The sequence below is a fragment of the Chiloscyllium punctatum genome, chromosome 9, assembly GCF_047496795.1.
Source record: "Chiloscyllium punctatum isolate Juve2018m chromosome 9, sChiPun1.3, whole genome shotgun sequence".
NCBI classification, from domain to species: Eukaryota; Metazoa; Chordata; class Chondrichthyes; order Orectolobiformes; family Hemiscylliidae; genus Chiloscyllium; species Chiloscyllium punctatum.
The window spans coordinates 114,815,238-114,841,444 of record NC_092747.1 but is presented as its reverse complement, the minus strand read 5'-3'; the positions used below and the strand labels follow the sequence as shown (position 1 = coordinate 114,841,444).

Here is a 26,207-nt window from a genome sequence, read left to right as displayed (position 1 = left end):
CTCTGAACTTGACATCGTCCTGTTCCCCTTAGTCCAGGAACTCCCCACCTACGTTCAGCACACCATCCACACCCTCCACCTCCTCCATGACTTTCATTTCCCCAGCTCCCAATGCCTTATCTTCACCATGGGCATCCAGTCCATGTATACATCTATCCGCCATGACCAAGGCCTCCAAGCCTTCTGTTTCTTCCTCTCACAGTCCAAAAATGTGCAGGTTAGGTGAATTACCCATGCTAAGTTGCCCCTAGAGTTAGGTGTAGGGGTAAATGTAGGGGAATGGGTCTGTGTGGGTTGGGCTTCGACGGGTCGCTGTGGACTTGTTGGGCCAACGGGCCTGTTTCCACACTGTAAGCCATCTAATCTCACGCCTACCCAACCTGTACTCGTTCACTGATACTCTCATTCGACTGGCTGAATTGGTCTTTATGCTCAACAACCTCTCCTTCCAATCCTCCCACTTCCTGCAGACCAACAGGGGTCTGGGCCCAGCTATGCCTGCCCCTTGGTCGGGTACATAGAACAATCCATCTTCCACAGCTACACCAGCACCATTCCCCACCATTTCCTCCGCTACATCAATGACTGTATCAGCGCCACGTCCTGCTCCTATGTGTGGGTTGAACAGTTCATCAACTTCCCTCACACCTTCCACTCTGACCTCAAGTTCACCTGGACCATATCAGACACCTCCCTCCCCTTCCTGAACCTCTCCATCTCCATTTACGGTGACCGACTCAACACAGATGTCTACTACAAACCCACTGACTCTCACAGCTATCTAGACTACACCTTCTCCCACCCTGCCTCCTGTAAAAACGCTATCCTTTATTCCCAATTCCTCCACCTCCACCACATCTGCTCCCAGGAGGACCAATTCCACCATAGAACAAGGTCATCTTCTGCAGAGACTATAATTTCCCCTCACACATGATCCACAATGCTCTCCAGCGTAACCTCTATTTCCCGCACCTCTGCCCTTGAACCCGACCCCTCCAATCACAAAAGGGAAAAAGAAATCCTACTCCTCACCTTCCACTGCGCCAACCTCCAGATACACCATATCATCCTCCGCCATTTCCTGTCACCTCCAAACAGACCCCTTCACCAGAGATATGTTTCCCTCTCCATCCCGATCTGAGTTTCGGAGAGACCATTCTCCCTGCGACTTCCTTGTCAGGTCAATGCCCTCCACCAACCCCCCCATCTCCTGGCACCTTTCCCTGCCATCGTAAAAAGTGCAAAACCTGTGCCCACACCTCCCCCGTCACCTCCAAACAAGGTCCCAAAGAATCCTTCCACATCCGACAGAAATGTACTCCCACATACACCATTTACAGCATCAGTTGGACCCAATGCGGTTTCATTTACATTGCGGAGACAGGATGCCAACTTGCAGATCATTTCAGGGAACATCTCTGGGACACCCACACCAGCCAAATCAACCGCCCTGTAACTGAACACTTTAACTCCCCCTCCCACTCCACCAAGGACATGCCGGTCCTGAGCCTCCTCCATCGCCAAGATCTGCTGAATTTTTACGGCAGTTTCTGTTTTTAGTGGAAATGGGTTGACTGTGCTGAAAGCAGCATCTCATGACAGGGTCTGGCGTGTTGGGGTGGGTAAAGGATATGGAAGATGATATTCAGGACCTCAAATCACTAACCCTTGATATTGATCCTGAAGGCTGTAGAGTTCCCAAGTGGACAATGAGATGCTGTTCTTTCAGCTTTACTGAACCTCGCTGGAGCACTGCAGCAGGCCCATGACAGAGAGCATGGTAATCCTGAAGAAGGGTTATACCCAAAACGTCAACTTCCCCACATCCTGATCCTGCCCGGCTTGCTGTGTTCTTCCAGCCTCCTGCTGGTCTACCTTGGATTCCAGCATCTGCAGTTTATTTTGTCTCTAACCAGGTGTGTTGAAGTGGCAGGCAACAGGAAGCTCAGGGTCATTTTTTACAAAGAGAAGATGGATGTTCCATATAGTGGTCACTCACTCTACATTCTGTCTCAGTGGTGTACAGGAGACCACACTGTGAGCAGCAAATGCAGTAGACTAGATTAAATGAAATGCAGATAAATTGCTGCTTTACTTGGAAAATGCATCTGGGGCTTTGGATAGTGAGGAGGGAGGAAGTAACTGGTACATACGACGCCTTCTGCGATTTCATGGGAAGGCGCTGTGGGAGTGTGGGTAAATGTTGACAGTGAAAGAGAAGTGGACCAGGCCGTCCATAGGGAATGGTCCATGTGGAATGTTGACAAGGAAGGAGACGGGAATATCCGTATATGTCCACCACCTCCAGCTGGCTGCCACAACTAGACACATACCAGTCAAGCCATGGGCTGATTTCAGCACAGCCAAACTATTTTCACCTACCTATGGCTCCCATTATCAGCTTTTCCTTCACCCCGGCAGACTATCATTCATTTCTTTGTCTCTCTAACTATCCTTCCCTTTCTCTCGGAGTTCCATCACTACCTTTCCACTCACTCCATCCCACCCCATCCTTGTCCAAACCCCGGTCTTCAACATTGAACACCTTTGCTTGGATACTATCAGTTTTGTAGATGGGTCACTGGACTCAAAACTCATTGAGTAGTGCACCTTCTAAACATCTTTTGAGATACCACACAACAGATTTAGAAATATTGAACAGATTTTAGTCTGTACTTTTCACATAGGCCTAGTTTTCTGGGTCAAAATGCAAATTGTTGGATATGATTTCAGAATTGCAAAAATACCTCAGCAGATGGGGGGATGGTCTCCACAGTTTATCTCCCAGAGGTTGCTTTCAAATGTAACTGCAAGATGGAATGAGGTTTTCAGAGAAACTGCAGGTGTGGCCCCCTTAAAGCCTGGTTGATTACATCAGTTTGATCGATGGCAGTCTGTCAGGGAGGAAGAGTAGCTGATAATGAGGACCATAAGTAGGTGAAGGTGGATTGGCTGTGCTGAATGCAGCCCATGTCAAGACTGGCATGTGTCTGGCAGTAATTGCTTTTTCCGTCCCTGAAATGTCTAATAACTTTGAATGATCCTGGTTGCACACGAATTCAAAGTTATAGTAGTATCCAGCTGAACGAGCTGACAGCCCTGGGTAGATTAACTGCCACCAACCCTTCTTACTGTTAAAAAGTCTATTGATAAATTGCTGATACAATGTGGGAAAGAATGCCCGTATAGAATGCTCAGAAGATTAGCCCAATCTTGATAAACAGTGTAATAGGTTTATTAAATTGCACTTAATAGCTCTTAACATTGCATCTGAAATACATGAGAGTCCCTAGTACAACCTCATGCTTCACTTCACAGTAAGTAGACATTACTGCTACTGAAACATCTGAGACAAATCAAAACCTGCAGATGCTGGAATCCAAGGTAGACAGGCAGGAGGCTGGGAGAGCACTGCAAACCACGCACCATCAGGAGGTGGAAAAGTTGACGTTTTGCGTGTAACCCTTCTTCAGGACTGTGGTGGGTATAAGGGGAGCTGTTAAAAAAAGGGGTTTTTGCCTGAAACGTCGATTCTCCTGTTCCTTGGATGCTGCCTGACCTGCTGCGCTTTTCCAGCAACACATTTTCAGCTCTGATCTCCAGCATCTGCAGTCCTCACTTTCTCCTCGACAGATGAAGACAGGTAGAGGGTACAATCTGATTGGTCGATGGAAGGGATGAATCCAGTACATGGCTGAGAGGTATGGAAGGGAGGGGCATGGGCTGGGAAGGGATTCAGGGGATGGGAAGGGAGGATGTTTGAAATTGGAGAACTCAATGTTGAGTCCTCCGGGCTGTAGGTTGCCCAAGAGGAAGATGATGTGTTGTTCCTCCAATTTGCAGTCGGATTCATTTCGGCAATGGAGAAGGCCAAGGATGGTCATGTCAGAAAGAGAGTGGGAAGGGGAATTAAAATGGGCAGTGACTGGGAGGTCCAGGTGGGCATGGCTGAGATGCTCAGTGAAACATTCCCTTAGTTTACATTTGGCCTCCCCAATATAGAGAAAACCTGGAAGAAACATCTGGAATACATAAATAACAACTGGAGAACTGGTTAGCTCCTGTTAGGAACTGTCCTTTATGTCCAAATGGGTAGAGCTTACTTCATGGTATCACTTAACCCTTTTATACACTGTCTTATATAAATTATTTTTATTGTCTTACCTTATTCCTACAACATGGAGGAATTCAGTCTGCTTGGAGAATCTGTCAGCGCGGAGTACTTAAATGGTTGAAACATTTCAGAACAGTATAAGGGCTCATGGTACAAAAACAGAAATTGTTGGAGAAGTTCAGCAGGTCTGGTAGCATCTGTGGACAGAAAAATAGAGATTAATATTTTAAATGTAGTGACTTTGACATCGTTTATTAAAGTTTTTCATCTTGAAATCATGAAGATCTCTGACACTCCCAGTTATGTCTGTCAGCTAGGGCTCCCTCATTGGACCAGATTAATAGCCCAATCATGGAGCTCATATACTATGAGGTCCACCTGGCTGACCTCATTACAATCACTGCAGAGATACTTCATAAAATTTTCAATAAAGGCAAGCCAAAATTTATGCTGTATGAAAGGAGTGAAGAAGGCTAATAGCATGCTGGCCTTCATAACAAGAGGGATTGAGTATAAAAGCAAAGAGGCGCTTCTACAGCTGTACAGGGCCCTGGTGAGACCACACCTTGAGTACTTTGTGCAGTTCTGGTCTCCAAATTTGAGAAAAGACATTCTGGCTATTGAGGGAGTGCAGCGTAGGTTCACTAGGTCAATTCCTGGAATGGCAGGATTACCTTACACTGAAAGACTGAAGCTACTGGGCTTGTATACCCTTGAGTTTAGAAGACTGAGAGGGGATCTGATTGAGACATAGAAGATTATGAAAGGATTGGACACTCTGGCAGCAGGAAACATGTTTCCGCTGATGGGTGAGTGCCGAACCAGAGGACACAGCTTAAAAATACAGGGTAGACCATTTAGGACAGAGATGAGGAGAAACGTCTTCACCCAGAGAGTGGTGGCTGTGTGGACTGCTCTTCGCCAGAGGGCAGTGGAGGCCCAGTCTCTGGATTCATTTCAGAAAGAGTTGGATAGAGCTCTCAAAGATAGTGGAATCAAGGGTTATGGAGATAAGGCTGGAACAGGATACTGATTAGGAATGATCAGCCATGATCATATTGAATATCGGTGCAGGCTCGTAGGGCTGAATGGCCTACTCCTGCACCTATTGGCTATTGTCTATTGAGAGTGCTGACAGGCTGGCAAGTGATCTCTGGTTGAGACATTGCCATGGAGAATGTAGCTTGTTAACTGCCAAGCTTGGTTTTGATTTTAAAACTGACAGGTTGATCTTGATTGGTTGCCATGAGAAATGAATCAGCAGGTATGTGTTATTTATTTTGTTGAGCGGAAACAGGTATGGTATATGCACATGTTCTTTTTGTCTACACAAAACATGGCCCTGTGTACTGACCCATGTATCTTGCAGTCTCCTGCGAAAGTGACTGACAATCCTAAATTGTTTGCCAGTACAATTCTTCACACATTTACGATTATCCTACAAACCTTGTCCAATTGAAGAATCACTTCTAATATTGGACACAACTGTTGCAGATTTTGCAAGCAAGGGGTGGACAGTCTATGCTGATGTATCTATCCATGACAGTATCCATAAGTAAAATAGACTGTCTCACATGCAATTCTAGAAGCAGGAAGAGAACCCCAGCTTTTAGCTGAAACAGAGAGAAGAATAAGACCTTCTACACCAAGTTTCAAGACTCCTGCAACAGCTACTGAAGGCTAAAACTGTAAAAAGTTCAGGTACTGTGGGAGCTAGACCTCACTCATTCAGGCTGTTTTTATTTTACCAACTTTAAAAAATAAAACCCATTGGAGACTGCTTAACACTTCTGTTTCTGTTTGGCTTGTCCTAGAGTGGATGTGTTGTCCCAGTCGAGTGATGTCCTTCCTCATCTGTATGTAAAGATGCTAGTGAGAGTGGATCATGTCTTTTTATGGCTATTTGATGTTCAAGCATCCTAGTTTTCTGCCTCTTTGTCCAATGTCATGTTTGTTACAGTTCTTGCAAGGTATTTTGTAAATGACATTAGTTTTGCTTGTTGTCTTTATAGGGTCTTTCAAGTTCATTAGCTGCTGTTTTAGCATGTTACCTCGCATGGTGATGAAACATCTGAAAACGAACCTTCCAGCTCAGCGAGCAAACTTATATCCAGAACCTCAACCTGAGCTACAAATCTTCTCAAAATTCGCTACTCCTCTTAAAGCTACAATATTGTCACATCCTTAAACAGGTATGAATATTTAAAGTCAGAGATTTGTCTGGAGAATGGATACAGGTAAACAATATATTCCTGAATTCAGTAAATTAACTATACAGAAACAGAGGGTTGGGGGTGGGGGGAAAGGGGGAGATGCTGTGGAAGAATGTTGCCATGAAAAGTTTGTAAAAACTGTATGTTTTTATTTTTCTGTATTTTTTCATTGTGGACTGAAAGAGGAAATACTTAAAGCTAGAATGGTAGAGGGGATTGCTGCACTTCTTATAAGTAATTTACTGACACTGGGTACAAGTTACTTGTAGAAGCAGTGGGCTGAGTTACTGCAGATAGGCTGGAACCACAGTGTGGTAAAAACAATAACTGCAGATGCTAGAAACCAAATACTGGATTCGTGGTACTGGAAGAGCACAGCAGTTCAGGCAGCATACAACGAGCAGCGAAATCGACGTTTCGGGCAAAAGCCCTTCCTGGAACCACAGCGTGTATACAAAGGGAGATTTTGTAAAGAAAAAGTAGCTGATTGGTGACCAGTCTTCAGTGATAAAGGTCTTTGACCTGCCAACAACTAAGTGATAGCCACCAAGTAGGCAAGCAGCTGTGGATATACAGATAAATAAAAGTCAGAAGCTTTCAGACATGCAGAAAAGGCAGGTGGTCTCTCTCTCTCTCTCTGTCTGTCTCCCTCTCTGCTTCTTTGCAGCAAAACAATACCCGAAGCCTCAAGAAAGCCAGAAACTAAAACATAAATAGCTGTAAAAGCTCAGCAGGTCTGGCAGGATCAGTGCAGAGAGAGCAGAGTTAACATTTCAGGTCCAGTAACCCTTCTTACTTCGTGAAGAAAATCCTGTAAAACAAAAGGAAAATATCTGGATACGGGAAATAAAAACAGAATAAAAACTTCATGAGGACAGAATGTGCTGGAGAAATTCAGCAGGTCTGAAAGCAACCTATCCAACAGGATAAATAAGATAAAACATTTACCAATGGCAGAAAAGTTAAAAACTAGAGCAACCAGTATTAAAGTGTTTAGTAAAAGAACCATAGATGGCACATGGAAGAAAAAGATGTAGCGAGTTTTTATCATAAATCATAAGATTATACAGTACAGTAGAGAACCTTCAACTCATCAAGACTTTACCACCATGCTATAGTTTGAATGCATTGCCTGAGATGGTGGTGGAAACAGATTCAAGTATTAGGTTCGAAAAGAATTTGAATATTTGCTTGAAATTTGAAAGAAGCTTTCGTCATTAGCAATAGAGCCGCAGGATGAAAGCGATTGGGTAGCTGTTTCAATGAGCCACAAGATGGCAGGATGAGCTCACAAGCCTCATTCTGTGCTGTGTTACTCATATCTTCTGGGGTGTTCAGTTAACTCTGTACACTGGATAATTAGTTTGTGATGCGTAGTGATGCTAACAGTGTGGTTTCAATTCCTGTATTGGATGAAGTTACTTTAATGGACTCTCCTTTTCTCCTTGCCTGAGATGTGGTGACCCTTAGAAATCTCCTGAGGTTAAAGGAAGCCAGTCATCTGTCTGTGATGGAGGAGAAAGTGAGGACTGCAAATGCTGGAGATCAGAGTCAAAACGTGTGGCTCTGGGAAAGCACAGCCAGTGAGGCAGCATCAGAAGAGCAGAAGAGTTGACGTTTTGAGCATAAGCTCTTCATCAGGAATTGGGAGGAGGCAAGGGGGCTCAGAGAGAAATGGGAGGTTGTGGGGCTGTGGGAATATGATAGGTGGATGAAGATGAAGGGTGTTGGTATAGGTCAGTGTGGAGGGAGGAATGGATATGTGGGAAGGCAGATGGACAGGTAGTTCAGTTCAACAGGGTGGTGCCAAGTTGGAAGGTTGGACCTGGAATAGGGTGGGAGATGGGGAGATGAGGAAATTGGTGAAATCAACATTGATTTCATGTGGTTGGAGGCTCCCAAGGCGGAAGATGAGGTGTTCTTCCTCCAGTCGTCGGGTGGCTAGGACTTGGTGTTGAAGGAAGTCCAGGGCTTGTACGTTCTTGGTGGAGTGGGACAGGGAGTTGAAGTGATCGGCCACAGGGCAATGGAGTTGTTTAGTGCATGTGTCCCAGAGATGTTCTCTGAAATATTCCACAAGTAGATGTCCTTTCTCCATAATATAGAGGAGACCACATCAAAAGCAATGGACACAGTAGATGAGGTGTTTGGAGGTGCAGGAAAATCTCTGCTGGATATGGAAGGATCCCTTGGGACCTTGGATGAAGGTGAGGCATAGGTTTTACAACTCTTGTGGTGATTAGAGAAGGTGCCGTGAGTGAATTTTGAGTTTGTGGGGGGTGTAGACGTAACGGGAGAGTCACGGAGGGAATGGTCTCTGCGGAATGCTGAAATAGGTGTGGAGGGAAATATATTTCTGGTGGTGGGGTCTGATTGTAGAGGGTGGAAATGGCAGAGGATGATGCATTGTATCCAGAAGTTGGTTGGGTAGAAGGTGAGGAACAGGAGCAGGGTAGTTCTGTTGTTGTTGTAGTTAACGGTGGAGCTCAAGGGCGGAGGAGAAGGAATTAGAGGGGAGCCAATAGAGCAACAATGAGTTTTGCTTTTTTTAAATTTACACTTGGTTCAGTACAGTTACAAAAACAAAATGCAGAGAGGCATAGACATCAGGAGAAACACCCAACTCGTTTCTCTGCAGAAATGAATAACCAATGGGAAACACAAGAAATTCATTCTTGTTATACAACACATTCTTTCACTGGGAGTCTGAGTCTGGATTGGAATCAGGATCATTTGTCATTTAATCTCAGTGCGGAGAAAAGACTGTGTCTGATGCTGAGTTTTAGGAGCTGGGTGGTTCTTATTCTTACTCTGGTACTGTAGGGAATCAGGGGATGCAGGTTTGTAGGAAGTTGGAGGGGGAGCACCGTGGGACTAGGGCCAGAATGAGTGCACCCCAGGATAGACAAAGCAAGAATTTCTTTTCTTTAATGTGAACCCTTTCTTTACTGACAATCAACAGTGCTTTTTTTTAAAGAAAAAAAGGTGCTGTTTGGTTTATGAAGAGATAAGGGCAAGAAAATAGATGAGAATTAAAGATTAATTTAAAGAGGGAATAAACCAAACCAATTGAGAACTGATTTGTGATTTAAGAATCCGGAAAAAGAAATGAAGGAAATTTACCTGGAAATTAAATCTTCCCCTTACATTTTTCAGAGAAATAGCAGAGCTATTGTAATCAAAAACTGAAAGTTCCAATTTGTTTTTAACAAAAGCAATAGAGGTTTGAATAATTGCTTTATTTCATGTCGACAAACAGGAGGCTGAAATAACACAGCAAGCCAGAGAGTATCAGGAAGTAGAGAATTCAACATTTCGGGAATAGTCCTTCTTCAGGATTGGATATGGGCTAGGGAGGATATGGGGGTAGGAGGAGCTACAGATAAAGGGGAGGGTTGGGCAGGGAGAGTAGCGGAGGTGAGGTAGTGATAAGTGGACACAGGTAGTGGGTACGACCTAGTAGCTCAATGGGAAGGATGAATCTAGTTAGTAGCTGGAAGGAATGGCCAGTAAGTGGAATGGGAGGAAAGAGACGGGGCTGGAAATAGATCCAGGGGATGGGTTGGAAGGTAATTTAAAATTGAAGAACTCGATGTTGAGTCCTCCAGGCTGTAGGCTGCCCAGGTGGAAGATGAGGTATTATTCCTCCAACTTGCGGTCTAATTCACTGCAACAATGGAGGAGGCCAAGGATGGACATACTGGGAGTGGAAGTGGGATTAAAATGTGCGGAGAGGTTGGTGGGGAGTGTGGTGTGAACCAAGGAGTGGTGGAGGGAATGGTCCTTGAGGAAGGCAGAGAGGGGTGGGGAGAGGAAGGTGTTCTGGGTAATGGGTTCAATTGGAATTGGTGGAAGTGTTTCAGGATGGTACGTTGGATGCAGAGGCTGGTGGGGAGAAAGGTGAGGACAACGGGAATCCTATCTTTACTATGTTTAGGCAGTCGAGCGGAGATTGGAGGAGGTGCAGTGGAGGGCTGTCTGGATGACAAAGGGGGAGAAAAATGTTATTGGAAACAGAAAGACATCTGGAATGCTTGGGAGTAGAACATTTCCTCATCAGAGCAGATGCAATGGAGACGGAGGAATTAGGAAAATGGGATGGAGTCTTTGCAGGATACAGGGTGGGAGAAGGAGTAGTCCGGGTTGCTATGGGAGTCCGGTTTATGCTAAATGTCGGTCCGTAAACCTGTTGCCAGAGATAGAAATGGACAGGTCAAGAAAGGGGAGAGAGGTATCCGAGATAGACCAAATGAATGTGAGGGTGGGTTGGAATTGTTAACAAAGTTGATGAACTGCTTCATTTCTGCTGATTGCCTGTTCATAATGAATTAAGGGGAAGTCCAATATGTGCAATACTTTGCACCAGTTTAACACATTTTTTTTAAATAGACATTGTGCAGAACTAACTTACTAACGTCTTCATGCTCCAGAAGGAATTAAATTTAACAAAAGTTTGGAAGCAATATGTTCCTGTTAATTTGAAGTGCAAGGCGGTAGGGGTAGAGAATCTTGAATGTAGACAGAAATTGAGGCTCTGGTGAAGAAAAAGAAGGCATTTGTCAGGTACAGAGATCTGGGAATGAGTGAATCCCTGGAGGAATGTAAGGGCAGTAAGAGTATTCTTAAGAGGGAAACCAGGAGGGCAAAAGGGAACATGAGATAGCATTGGCAAATACAGTTAAGGAGAATCCATAGAGTTTTAATAAATACATTAAGGCAAAAGCTTAACTAGGGAGAGAATTATGCCCCTTAAAGATCAACAAATCTATCTATGTGGGGAACCACAGGAAATGGGTGAGATTTTAAACGAGTATTTCATGTCAATATTTACTTAGAGAAAACTGAAGCTTGAGAATTTGGGAAGTAAACAATGATATCTTGAAAAGTGTCTGTTAAACAGAGGAGGAGGTGCTGGAGATCTTAAAGTGCATAAAAGTAGATAAAGGTGATAGGAGGATATTTACGAGGGAAATCAGTAGGGCAAAAAGGAGACATGGGAAAGCTTTGGCAAATAGTTAATTTCTGCAGAAAAACTAGTTTGGCATTTCTCCTGATGTTTGTGTCTGTGCACTTTGTTTTTTTTTGTTAATGGGGGTATAGTGGATCACTATAGTGATGCATGGTTGCCTCACAACACCAGGACCTGGGTTCAATTCCACCTGTGGACAATTGTCTGTATGGAGGTTGCACATTCTCGCTGTGTCTGTGCAGGTTTTGTTTAAGTGCTCCAGTTTCCTCCCATAGTCCAAAGGTCATGCAGGTTAGGTGGATTGGCCATGTTAAATTGCCCACAATGTGCAGGTTTGGCACATTAGCAATGGAAAATGCAGGGTTATGGGGACAGGGTCTGGGTAGGGTACTCTTTAGCAGGTTGGTGTAGACTTAATGGGCCAAATGGCTTGCTTCCACACTGGAGGGATTCAGTGAGTAAACTAGCTGGTTTCCTGGTTAGCATTAAACTGTGCTGTTCTAATAAGTTGTCCTATATACACTTTGCCCATTGTCTGTCTGATTTATGCAGTCTATATTAAAAAAGTAAAATACTGCAGATGCTGGACATCTGAAACAAAAGCAGGACATGTTGAAGAACCCCAGGTCTGGAAGCATCTGTGGGGTGAGAAACAGTCAATATTAGTAAGATTCTTCATCAGCACACAGGGCTTGAGATTTTGACCTTTCTGAAAAACACCTGTTATTAAGTGTTTTACTCTGTCCTTCAGTGTCCTTAACTCTATACCCAAATTATTCTGCATTTTGACTTTCTAAACTAAGGTCCCAAAACTAAATAATGTTATGCTTAAAACAGAGCTACACCACCATGTTTTCCAAGCTTCCCTTCCTTCCAAAATAGCAAATAACATTGACAATCTAGGGGCCAGTCTTGTCATCTTGCAACCAACCATTCCCTAAAATAGCTATAAGACCATACACATTAGTTTCTGTTTGTCCTACCAAAACATTCATTTTCTGATGGAATTCTACATCTATTCCAAGCCACAGGCTTTACTTCTATATTTTTGTTTCAATATTTGTAAATCTGTGACCCTATCTACTGGTGTGCTCTTAAATTTGCACAACCTGACACATTCTGGGTTATCAATATCAACATTGTACACTGTTCTGTTGTGTTTTACTTTCTATTTTATCCAGTCACCCCTCAAGTGGTTAGCTTAGTTTGCGAGATGGCTGAATGGTCTATGCTCAGCAAAGAGTTCTGTTTTATCCCTTACATTCCTGTATCAATGGTTTTCAGAAGCAGCACAATGTTCAACTCTTCCTGCATCTCTCCACCCCCGAGCCTCCCAGCCCCATTTCTGATGTAGGGCCTTTTGCCCGAAACATCGATTTTCCTGCTCATCGGATGCTGCCTGACTTGCCGTGCTCTTCTAGCACTACACTCTCCACTCTTCTTTCATCATTGTTGTGCCTCTTTCATTGGGCAGCTCATCATCAAGTTCCACAGACCTTTATACTCATTTCAAAGATTGTTCTGAAACCCCTGGACCATTCCCTCTGGCCTCTGATCTCACTCTTGATCTTTTCATCAAGGTTGTGAGCATCCACCATTTCTCTGCATTCCCTTTCCCACGAACTTATCTTCCATCGTTACACCTGCACTCACTTCCCTCGGGTGTTACCCTGACTTTGCTGTCAAAACTACCTACAAGGGTGGTCTTCTGTGGAATTTGGACTTCTATCTTGAAAAGGGTGAGCACAAACACTCAAAACCTTTTTTCCAATTTCCCCCAGACCATGATCCCACCACTGAGCCCCTAGTCATTCTTTACAAGACTGTCACAGACCTTACTTTCTCTGGATATCTTTCCTCCACAACCTCCCACCCCTATCTAGTTCCCCAAACACTGCTGCCCCAGTAGATCCATTGTTTTTATTAGTTCAGAGGATTTGTGCACCACTGGCTCAGCCAGCACGTGTTAACCATCCCTCCGAGCTCCAAGTATCAATACATTGCTCTGGGTTGGGAGTCACCTGTAGACTAAGTCAGGTCAGGATGGGCAGATTTCCTTTTGTAATGGACTTCAGTAACAATTTTTTAATATACCAAGTATCAATGGTTACACAGTTGCCTTGAGACTCGTTTGTTATTCTGTATTTTTAAATTGAAACTACACCATCTGCCATGATGGAGTTCAAACCTATATCCTCAAACACTTACCTGTGGCTCCGGATCACGAGTCCATTAGCAGTCTAACTATGCCATCATCTCCTCCCTCGGTATGTTCTTGCCTCAGTGAACATTTTTCCTAATACCTTCACTAACTTTTCTCCCTCTTTTTCAGCCTCTTCCAGGATACATCTGTTATTCTTCTTGACACCCCATGGTATTCCAATAGTTTCTGGTTTCCTGGCTCTAACTACCTCTTCTTCCCCGTGTGTACCCAGTCCCTTTCCACCCCCATTCATTATCAGGTTAATCTGAGCGCCTTCTTCAAGTGGAAGTTTGAACAATCCAGATCCAGCAGCACTCTCTTCCCATCCCAGCTGGGAATGATCTCTCATTCAACACTTCCTCCTTTGATTTGCCTCATTTCCCACAGTGGCTTTAGTTTTGGGATTTGTGGAGCATTCCTTGTTCTTGAACTCCTCCACAACCTTTTCCAGAAATGGTGGCCCTCCCTCAGTTAACCAGCAATTAGACCGGCTGTGGATCTCTAATGTTTTCTGTTAAGCTTAAGTGACTCTGTATTTCCTAAATTTCTCTTATCCCTGGGGGAGATGCAGGGAGGTTGCATTAGTTTCCTGAGTATTTTCCACATCAGCTATGCTGGAGATTCTGCATAACCCTGATACACACCTCTACTCTTTGCTGCTTCAATGACTGTCTGATCATCAGAATATCTGGGTCATTGTTTCTAAATGTTATCTCGCACTGAAGTTAAACTGACTGGTCTCTGCAGCTGCTGGGCTTACCCTTACACTTATTTTTAAATGTTGCAGTTTCCCAAACTTCGAGCACCACTGGGTACACATGGTGAAGAGGTAGTTAGAGCCAGGAAACCAGAAACTGTTGGAATGTCATGGGGTGTCAAGAACAATAACATGTATCCATGGCCATGCACCTTCAATTTCCATTCACACTTCCTTCAGTTCGCTTGGATGCATGGCGTCTAGTCCCAGTACCTTGTCAATCTGAATTACAATCTGCCTTATCAATCTGGACCTTTGAGACTGAATTAGCTTCAGCCACATGACCTGTTTCTTTGGCAAAGATGAGGAAAGTATTAATTTCATTCCTCAGCTATGTCTCTGTCTCCACGTTTCAATCACCTTTGTGGTGTCAATTGTCCCTACTTTTCTTTTTAACATCTTTTTTGTCCCGTAGAAGACTTTGAGATCCCTTATAAAGCTAACAGCCAGGGTTTTACATAATCTCTCTCTCGACTTATTTGCTTTTTCACCTCCCTTCTGAACCTTCTATATTCTTCCTGGTTCTCTTTTGTGTTCCATATCTGACAATTGTCTTAAGCATACTTTCATCTTTATCTTAGTGTCTGTCAATTTTCACCCAGCATGCTCTGGATTTGTTTGCACCAGCTTTGCATTTTGAGGGTATGCAGCTCAATTGTGCTGGAACCATCTCTTCTGAAGGTTGGCTATGCTGCAGCTACTTTTCATGCCTATCTATTTGGATAAACTTTGTTCTTGCCACTTTTAAGTCAACACTCCCTCAATTGATCCTTATTCTGCATAGTCTTTTCCACAGTTATTCTAACCCTTATGATACAATCATTCCAGTTCCCAATAATGTTACACCGACTGTCACCTGATCTACCCGTTCCAAGAGCCAAGGGCAGTCTTTCCTAGTCCCTGAAATATGAGGCAGTGCTGAGTCTGCTGTAAGAATACGGTGAGTTCAGAAAAGTTAGATTCTCAGCACTAAGAAGTCCAATTCTGCAGCCGAGGTTTAATTACCAAGACAAGAAACTTGTTTGCGAGTAGCGAGAGGCCTATTTGCATGCATTAGCAGGATAATACCCTTACCCTGTACTCCATTTAACTCCCACAAAGCCAGCACTCAGTCTTGCATGCAACATCTTCCCTCGATCACTCTCACCCACCGCAGTCTCCCAGATGAATCATCCTGCATGCCCTCTGTGATGCCATCTCACTCAGGACACCTCACCAATACTCACAGCTGTTCTAGTGAGTTTCATTTCATTCAACCCCCCCCACTGTCTCACTCCAGAACAAAATGTCCCAGAACAGGGGGCCAAAATGAGTGGTGGGGTGTCTGACGCCAATTACCTCACTATGCGGCTCACGGAGTGCACGTGCATACACAAATACTTTACTAAAGGGGCTTGGCAGTGCTGCTGGACATGGTGCCAGTCCCACGACTGTCACAAAGGAGGCTCCACTTCACAGTCACCATTGCTATCTCAGAGGTCATGACCCAATGACTCATGCAGTCACCATTGAGGGACCCTAACTTAAAGTATACTGCAAATAATTATCCCAATGTATATCAGGTGAATGTAGAAAAAGTTGCAAATTTCATGTATAAGATTCACTAATGCAGAGGGAATTACACTTCTCTGGCCTACATATGACTCCAGACCCATGGTAACCCATCATTGGTGAACATCTCCACTTTTGACCTTATGATGGAGGGAAGATCATTGCTGAAGCAGTGAAACATGGTTAGGCTTAAAGCACCATCCTGAGGAACCACTGCAGAAGTGTCCTGAAGCTGTGGTGACAATGGTGGATTTGAACCCAGGTCAGCAGAACATTACCTCGGTCCCTGGATAAACAGTCTGGTGATAATACTGGGCTATCACCATCTCCAATATCTACCAAAAGACAGGCATCCTTGTCACCTGTGTCATTTTAAATGCCTGCAGTGTTCCCAGACAAGGGCTACCATTCCAGAGTTTCCCTGTGTGCCTCATATGCAGCAGACATTTATGTCAGCCAGATCTCCTTGATTGAACCAGATTGACAGCTCCATTCAAGGAATTTATGTTATGATGTCCAACTGACCGACCTCATCACAATCACCACACTCCCCAGAAATCTTCATTGAGCTAATCTGAATGCAAGCTTTCCCTTCTTCAGCAGGCGTATTGAAATTGCACTTTGGTTGTGGTGTCACCATGCTTGTACGGTTCCATCAGCATTTATAGAGTCAAACGACATTGCTGGGCAAAAACCAGTTACTTAGAGAGTGGCTCGCACACAGCAGTCAATTTAGAAAGTAACACGCACGCAAGCCTTGAGTATTGACACGGTTATTCGTGACATCTTGGGGTGAAACAAGGAGACCAGCTCGATGGGATGGTCCAAATCACTCCAGTGGGTTACACAGAGATTCGTGAGACTTTGTAGGTTACAATTAGCTGACTGTTAATTACAGACTAATGGGCAGGCATAGGGCAACCTGCCCAGCATTAGCTTCAGTCATGTAGCGTCTGGACAGAATCGGTTAGAAGATGATAAGCAGGTGTTAGTATACAATAGGTTCTCGCAAACAGAAGAACAGGTTCCTGCAAAGATAAGAACTCGTTTATCAAGTATCTGCACAGCTGCAAGGCCAACCGTTTCTCAGGCAGACATGGATAAACAAGCTTTCTACAGGGCAGGCACGGAATGTGAGGCAAAATGGTTTCCACACATTGTACTTGACAAAAGGGTTTCCACAAACATGGAAACAGACTGTTTGGTCCAACTCGTCCATGCTTACCAAATTTCCCAAACTAAGCGAATCCTATTTGCCTGCATGTGGCCCATAACCCTTTAAACCTTTTCTATTCATGTACCTGTCTAAAAGGTCTTTTGAATGTTGTAACTGTACCTGCATCTACCACTTCCTCTGGCAGTTTATTCCACACATAAACCATCCTCTCTGTAGAACATTTGCCCCCCACGTTCCTTTTAAATCCTTCTCCTTTCACTTTAAAAATTTTTCCCTCTACAATCATAGAATCCCTATGGTGTGGAAACAGGCCATTCGGCCCATACTGACCCTCCAATGATCTCCCCACCCTAACCCTATAACCCTGCGTTTCCCATGGCTAATCTATCTAGCCTGTACATCTCTGGACACTATGGCTAATTTAGCATGGACAATCGAATTAACTTGCTCATCTTTGGTCTGTGAGAGGAAACCGGAGCATCAGGAGGAAATGCCCACAGACACTGAGAGAATGTGCAAACTCCACACAGTCATCCAAGGAAGAAATCAAACTAAGACACCTGGCACTATGAGACAGCAGTGCTAACCACTGAGCCACGGTGCCATCCTCTAATGTTGAATCTCCCTGCCCTAGGGAACAGACCATTGCTATTCACTTTATCAGTGTTCGGTAAAATGTTATATATCTCTATAAGCTCGATCTCCTGTGCTCTAGTTAGAACAATCTCAACCTCTCCTGCCACTCCTCATAACTCAAACTCTCCTGTCCTGATAACATGCTTGACAAAGCTGTTCTTTTAACAAGGCTATGGCCTCACCAACATTCTGTACAACCGCAACATGACATCTCAACTCCCATAACTCAATAGTCTGAGCAATGAAGGCAAGCAACCTACTTTACCACTCTGTGTACACTTTTGAGTAATGTAAACAGTGTTATGGACCAGGCCAGACCACTCAAAACATTTCAAGAAGGTATCCCAGACCATAACTTTGCTAGTTGTTTTAAGCAGGTGTAAAGTGGATATTCCCGGAGAGAATCACCTGGTCAAACCACTTTGTTTTAAACAAAACAGAATTTATTTACAAGGTTACTGAATGAAATACAAACAACAGAAAACAACATAGCCAATAGCTTAACCTCGCCGAAAACCTAACAGATCAGCCCAACTGAATGATGCTGTTCCAAATACTTGCATCAATCCCATGAAAACACCTTGGCACAAAAGGTAAAGTCAAACCCAAGTTATTACAGGATAGAAATCAGAGAGAGAGTATCAGCCAGGACCTGCTTCTGTATGTCCAGTAGCTTCTTTTTCACACAACTGCTTTTAAAAAAAACCAAACCAGAGAAAAGCTGAGCTGGGAAAACTGGCCACTCCCCTTTCATTGTCCAAGTTTTTTAATTAAACTTGAAAGCCTCTGCCTGAGGCAGTATCTGTTAGCTATAATCAAATATGTCCTAAACACCGTCCACCCCAGACTTTTCGGTGGCTGTGTCATTTACAACCTCAAACAAAAACCAAGAACTGCATAATCTTGTTAAAGGAGCAGCTTCATCACAACCTTGTTATAGAAGTGGTATTATGAAATTGGAAAGGGTGCAGAAAAGATTTACAACAATGTTATCAGGACTAGATTGGGATGTTTTTATCTGGAGCATAGGAGATTGAGGGGTGACTTATAGAGATGTATAAAATCATATGGGACACAGAGAAGATGAATAGCAATGGTCATTTCTCAAGGGTAGGGGAGTTCAAAACTAGAGGGTGGCACTGTGGCACAATGGTCAGCTCTCAGAAGGTTGTTAGTGTTTAGAAATCTCTTCCCTCACGAACAGTGAAGACTGGATTATCAAATATTTTCAAGGTTTTTTGACCAATAAGAAGATAATGGGTATGGAGAGTTTTCAGGAAAGTAGAGTATAAGTCTTAATGGGATCAATTATTATCTTAACAAATGGCTGGGCAGGTTCAATAGGCTGAATGACTGACTCCTGTTCCTAATTTTTGTGTTTTTGTGCTAAATTTCTGTTTTTATTTCGGATTTACAGTGCTTATTGACTGTAGGTCCTTGTGAGCAAAATAATTGACACGTTTGCTTTCTTCTGATTGCAGCAAAGTGGCTGTTTTTGCAACTTCTTTTATATTCATTTTATGTTAGTTGTCCTGAAGTGTTAAATTGACAGAGTCTTCTAATCCTATAAAAGTCTCTCCTAAAGAGAAATTAGTGCTTTGAACTGTACGTTTGAACCATAAAGTGAAATTCCTACATGACTTTATCACTATTTCATAGGTCTTTGTTATCTAAAATGCACAGACATACCTTCCTTGACTCATTCGCTTTCCCTTAGCCATTTGGTGGGCCTCACAGCCAGAATTCAATTGGTTCTTCCTTAACGAAAAGGCACCTTGCAGATATTTTTATAATTTTTGGCCTTACAAAGTAGGTTGTTTAATAAACTTTATTCAGCCTTTATGTTTGGATTAATTAATAGCAAAGTCTTATGCTTTTAGTTAATTTATAGCAAGCATTCCTTCCACATTTAATTTGAATATATTAAGCTGTTGACTTATCAAACTTACACATCCTGTACACAAAGCTGTCGTTATCTTCTATATGACCTTCACAGACTATAGGTTTCATTACGTGCAAAAATGTGCAACATGCTTAGAGAACTGAAGAATATCTAGACTTGGAAATGAATACTGGTCAATATTCGATCTCTGTATTAAAGTGTACAAGATGAGTCCGATCAGTGTAACTCATTCATCACTTGTGCTGGTTTTTCCTTCTAGATTGTATCTTGGGGATTTATTTTCCTGTGTTTAGATCTCATAGTTCCACTTGTACTAACCATATTGTCTGTTTTATCAGTTGCCTCAAATAATAAGGTTAATATCTCACAGTGCAGCAATTTAGCAAGTTTTACAAGAAAGTTACCAAACAGTGTCATCTGAAACCACATGATGGACATACACTCCCTACAGTCTCCTGAGCCACACACGTAACATCATGTTGTCCTGTCCAGATTCCCCTTATTCTGTATCGATGTCAATCTATTTGGGACTCCTCATCTGCTGTCCAAAAGCCCCATGAAGTTCCTCAAAATCTTCTAAATTTCAAAAAGATCACCTTATTTTTTGTTAATTCACAGGATGTGCGAGTTGCTGGCTAGGCCAGCATTTGTTGCCCACCTCTAACTGTGGGTCTGGAGTCACATGTAGTCCAGACTAGCTAAAGATGACAGATCTGTTTCCTGATTAGAGAACCAGATGGGCTTTTCCCTACAATTAATAATGGATTCGTGGCCATCGTAATGTTGTTAATTCCAGATTTTCATTAGATTCAAATTCCACCATCTGTCATACTGCAGTATTCAAACCCAAGCCCAGAGTGCATTATCTGGGTCTCTGTTTCAACAGTCTAGTGAGAATACCATTAGGCTCTAGCCTTCCCATCCCATAAATCAGATGAGTGAATCTCTTTTGAATTGCCTGCAATGCCAGGATATTCTTTCATAAATACAGTGACTGAAACAGTACACTGTACTCCAATGTGGGCTCACCATCATTCTACAGTTGTAACAAGATCTCCTTATTTTCAAACTCGTTCCATTTAGCATCTTAATTTCTTGCTTTACCTGCATGCTAACATTTTGAGATTCGTGCACAAGAACACTCAGATCACCCTGTGCTGCAATTTTTGATGTCCTTCGCCATTGAAATAGGGTCAGTCTTTTGATTATTCCTACCAAAGTGCATGACCTCACATTTTCTGAGTTTAAACTCGATCTGGTTCAGTTTTGCCAAATTCACTGAAGTCCTGCCTGATGTCTTGAAATTCATACCAGTAGATCAGATGATTTGGATTTGGTTGGAGATATATAGCATAGGTTCTGAAGAAGGGTTACACCCGAAACGCTTAATTCTCCACCTCCTGAAGCTGCCTGGCTTGCTGTGTTCTTTCAGCCTCCTGCTTGTCAACCTTGCAGGCCAGCATCTGCAATACATTTGTCTCTCAGTGTGATACATCTGGCCTCCTGTTTTAATGCCATCTAGAAAACAATGGATGGGAATCTGCCCTTCTCTTTAACATTTCAAATGCTTCTATAAAATAATCAAATTTCTGCATTGGATTATTTGTTGTAACTTTGTATTTATTTCAACAATTCAATTTTATTCATCACTCTTGGTAGCTGAAGTGTTCCATCCCAGGGAACTTCCTGATGAATTTCCTCTGCACCTCCTTCCTCAAACTTAACTTTAAAAAGTGACTGGTCTTGTACTGCATTCTAATTTACATCAGATATTTAAGTGCAATAATGTGTTTCTTCTTTTAAAAGTTAATAGAATTTTTTTTCAGTTAGTGGTAACTCTTGAGGTAAAACTGTAGTCAGGTCTGTCAAATTGTCTTTTCAAGCAAAGTTCCATCTTATAGGTTTAATTTTATTTTGTTTACCATTGTAATTCACCCTCTTACTCGAGTTTAGTTGAATGGTTCTGGTCTTATACTGTGTACTCAATAACACTGGGCTAGAGTGTGCTATAATCAGGTTTCTTAACAAGACTAGCCAATATATGTATACTTACAAAACTGGCAAGGGCACTTGTAATGTAGTGGTAATGGTCTTGCCTCTGGGCCAGAACACTCAGTATCAAGTCCCACTTGCTCCAGAAGTGAATAGTAACATCTCTGACTAAATTGATTAAATACATCCAGAAGACAGGTTTTCCCATGTCATAAGTGTCCATCCTTGATTGGTCGAAGCACTGAATGAGATGACTTCAGTAGTTGACCAAACCACTTATTTCAAGCTCCTGTTTATAAAGTGAAGTATATCATGCATCACAGCCACTTCAGAATGTTAGAATTGAACCTTCAACCAGAAACAAAAATACCCTTTGCATTACCTTATTATTCAGGACTTCTTAAAGGTAAATAATTTCAAATCTTATCTGGCTGGACCCACTTGGCAATAAGCTGATGTAGATCCAAAAGCAGAAAAAACATCCTTTCTTAACCCCTTGCCACCATAAAACACTCATAAATACACAAACACACACACACACACACACTTGAAGCTTTTAATTAATAGGACTCAAAACACTAAAAATTAATTTAAAATCAAAAGTGGCTTGATCTAAATCTTCCATAAGTAAATGATAAACATTATTTTTTGTAATAGTGACCAAGAGATGAATCTTACATTTTTTTGTGAAGGTGTCATGGGGAGAATAGGGATTTCTCTTGTCATGTCTGATCAAACTTCCCTCATTAATGACTTACCCCCACCCAATGGTGTCCCTAATGTTCAATTCTACCATCCAATCAATAACTATTCCTGGATAAACACACCAGTCAGCAAATATCTGCCAAAAAACATGTTTGAAGGGCTGCTATGCACCTGCAGCATTATCATTTGATATTGTCATTCACTGCAATGTTATGGCATAGTAGCCACAAACTGTCCTACAAAGGCACATAGCTGGTATGGTTGACACTCTCTCACACATACAACCCCTTCTCTCACCCTAACCACTGCTTGACATTCACGCCACAATAGTTATCTGCCCTTAGTGACATCTAACCACCCTCTCAAAGTCATAGAGTCAGAGAGTCATAGTTCAGTACAGCATGGAAACAGACTCTTCTGTCCAACATGTCCATGTTGACCAGGTATCCCAACCTAATCTAGTCGTACCTGCCAGTACCCAGCCCATTTCCCTCTAAATCCTTCCTATTCATATACCCATCCAAATACCTTTTAAATGTTGCAATTGTACAGGCCTCCACCACTTCCTCTGGTAGCTAATTCCACGCAGGCACCACCCTCTGTGTGAAAACGTTGCCTCTTAGGTGTCTTTTATATCTTTCACCTCTCATCCTAAACCTATGCCCTCTAGTTCTGGACTCTCCCATCCCAGGGAAAATACTTTTTCTATTTATCCTATCCATGCCCCTCATGATTTTATAAACATCTATAAGGTCACCCCTCAGGTTACTCAACCTCTCCCAATAGCTCAAAACCTCCAACCCTGGCAACATCCTTATAAATCTTTTCTGAATCCTTTCAAGTTTCACAACATCTTTCCGATAGGAAGGAGACCAGAATTGCACGCAATATTCCAAAAGTGGCCAAACCAATGCCCTGTACAGCAGCAATATGACCTCTCAACTCCTGTACTCAATACTCTGACCAATAAAGGAAAGCATAACAAATGCCTTCTTCACTATCCTATCTACCTGCGACTCCATTTTCAAAGAGCTATGAACCTGTACTCCAAGGTCACTTTGTTCAACAACACTCCCTAGGACCTTTCCAGTAAGTGTATAAGTCCTGCTAAGAGTTGCTTTCCCAAAATGCAGCACCTCGCATTTATCTAAATTAAACTCCATCTGCAACTCCTCAGCCCATTGGCCCATCTGATCCACGGTCCCATTGTAATCCAAGGTAATTTTCTTCACTGTCCACTACATCTCCAGTTTTGGTGTCATCTGCAAACTTGCTAATTATACCTCTTATACTTACATCCAAATCATTTATATAAATGATGGAAAGTAGTGGATCCAGCACCAATCATTGTGACACTCCACTGGTCACAAGCCTCAAGCCTGAGAAACAACCCTCCACCAACACCCTCTGTCTTTTACCTTTGAACCAGTTTTGTATCCAAATGGTTGGTTCTCCCTGTATTCCATGAGATCTGTGCTTGCTAACCAATCTCCCATGGGGAACCTTGTCAAACGCCTTATAGATCACGTCTACTACTCTGCCCCCATCAATCCTCTTGGTTACTTCTTCAAAAAACTCAATCAAGTTTGTGAGACATGATTTCCCACACACAAAGTCATGTTGACTATCCCAACCAGTCCTTGCCTTTCCAAAGACATGTTCATACTGTCCCCATGACTCCCTCCAACAACGTGCCCACCACTGACGTCAGGTTCACCGGTCTATAGTTCCCTGGCTTGTTCTCACCACCTTTCTTAACTACTGGCACCACGTTCCCTAATCCTGTCTCCAATGCCCACTCTAGGCCCATCTTGTCATTCTGAAATAGGGGAATGTCAAATATAGACACCAATGGGCAAATGCAAACATTGAAGTTTTATTTGTAGTCAGCAAAAAGTGAAAATAAACAGAATGAACAGAGGCTGTAGTTCACCCTCATATTGCAAACCAAATGCTGGCATGTTGACCAGTGATTATATCATAATACATGATAATCTGCTGCACCCAGCTCTCATTTACAAGAACCGGGTGTCAATCAAGCCCTGTCTGTCTTGCAGCATATTACACAGCTGTGCTCTGTCAGTGTCTTTATCCTACTGTTTGGTAAATGTTCTCATTCCAGAGTTATGGGGGATTATGACTTGCTCACAAACATATTAACTGAGAATCTGTGAAATCTTCCTGCTTTACCGTCCACCACGAGCAATCCACATGTTGAGAATTCTCAATTGAAAGTCTGAACGGGTACCTGGTGACTTCAGATTTCTGCTGGCTCTGAAGAGCTTCCATGCTAGACACTAGGTGACTCCCTGGGCACCAGCCAAACAGATCCACAGACATTGACATCTGACCTTGCAGTCTCTAAGAGCCTTCATGACACATCACTGGTTCACTTACAGATGCTTTTGCATGTCAATGCTGTTACATGGGCTTCACCAGTAACTATCACTGTAATGCAGCAGCGAGGACACTGTATACTCAGATACATACACCCAGCTTGTGGACTGTGAGGCTACATCTCTGGGATCTTCACTTGCCGTCATAGCATTTACATACTCTCACCATCCCTGTATTGCCTTACCCTGTTTTTTTGCAATTGGCCCCTCAGCCAAGGAAATCAGACTCCTCGAACCGCAGTCTTGTCTAGATCCCTAGCTTTGATGCAAATGCAGGAAGTATGTCATAATTGACAGCAGTCTTTCAAGAATTAAAGGAGATAATCTTCAGTCAGAGAGTCCGGGCACAGTCAGTTAACGGCAGCCTCTTATTGCAGTCTAATAGCTTGGACATGGTCAGAGTCAGGATCCTCTCCTCATGATGACTGAGAACCCAAATACTGGGTGGCTCACCACCGACCTTGACTCTTTCAGCCCTATTGTGGGCTTTTTCTACATGGAATATGACAGCTACAGGTATTCTGGGACATAAAAGTGGGTAGCACATCTGTTATTGTTGGTGCAACTTGGTAGCGGCTCCAAGCAAATGGCCAGCTAGCAAAGAGGGCATGCAGGGTTAGTTGTGGGCGGCACAGTGGCACAGTGGTTAGCACTGTTGCCTCACAGCGCCAGAGACTTGGGTTCAGTTCCCGCCTCAGGTGACTCTCTGTGTGGAGTTTGCACATTCTCCCCATGTCTGCGTGGGTTTCCTCCGGGTGCTCCGGTTTCCTCCCACAAAGAATGTGCAGATTAGGTGAATTGGCCATGCTAAATTGTCCATCGTGTTAGGTGAAGGGGTAAATGTACGGGAATGGGTCTCGGTGGGTTGCGCTTCAGCGGGTCGGTGTGGACTTGTTGGGCCGAAGGGCCTGTTTCCACGCTGTAAGTAATCTAATCTAATGTCAGGGGTTGTTGTGAGTCACAGAAAGAGGAGGAAAATGTTACAGGAAACAGTAAGGGTGGTAGAGCATGATGAGCCTGGGAGGAGTTATAATGTTACACAACACAGAAACCGACCCTTTGGTTAACTTTGGACCAGGTTTTCTAAACTGAACTATTCCCATTTGCCTGTGTTTGGCCCATTTCTTTTGAAATATTTCCTATTCATGTACCTAATCAAATGTCTTTTAAATGTGTAATTGTACTCGCCTTTACCATTTCCTCTGGCAGTTTGTTCCAGATGTGCACCACCCAGTGTGTGAAAATGTTGCCCCTCAGTTCCCTTAAAAATCTTTCTCCTCTCACCTGAAACCTATGCCCGCTAGTTATGGATTCCCTTATCTTGTGGAAAATACCTTGGCTATTCACCTTATCTATGCCTCTCATTTTATAAACCTCTACAAGATCAGCCCCCAGCTTCCTACACTCCAGAGGAGAAAGTCCCAGTCTATCCAGCCTCTCCTTAGAACTCAATAATTAGATATTGGTGGGAATGTGGTGGCTCTTACACTGGCAGAGTAGAGAAGGGGCTATTGACGTACCTACTACATTATTGTGTATTCCTCCAGATGGCTAAGACTGCACTGACTTGGCAACCTCGGTGCAGGCTGCC

At 43.1% G+C, this 26,207-nt stretch overlaps 1 protein-coding gene across 5 annotated transcripts in view; it reads left to right on the top strand.

The window, feature by feature from the left end:
- LOC140481632 (nectin-3-like) overlaps positions 1–26,207 on the top strand; it is a 117,845-nt gene that overhangs the window by 12,479 nt on the left and 79,159 nt on the right. For 4 of the 5 annotated variants that reach the window (XM_072578135.1, XM_072578137.1, XM_072578139.1 and 1 more), the window contains 2 exons: positions 5,701–5,815; positions 6,127–6,306. The gene's annotated coding sequence lies outside the window, so the exon portion shown is untranslated. Of the gene's footprint in view, positions 1–5,678; positions 5,816–6,126; positions 6,307–26,207 lie in introns of those variants that run through there. The other variant, XM_072578134.1, reaches the window with a different exon arrangement.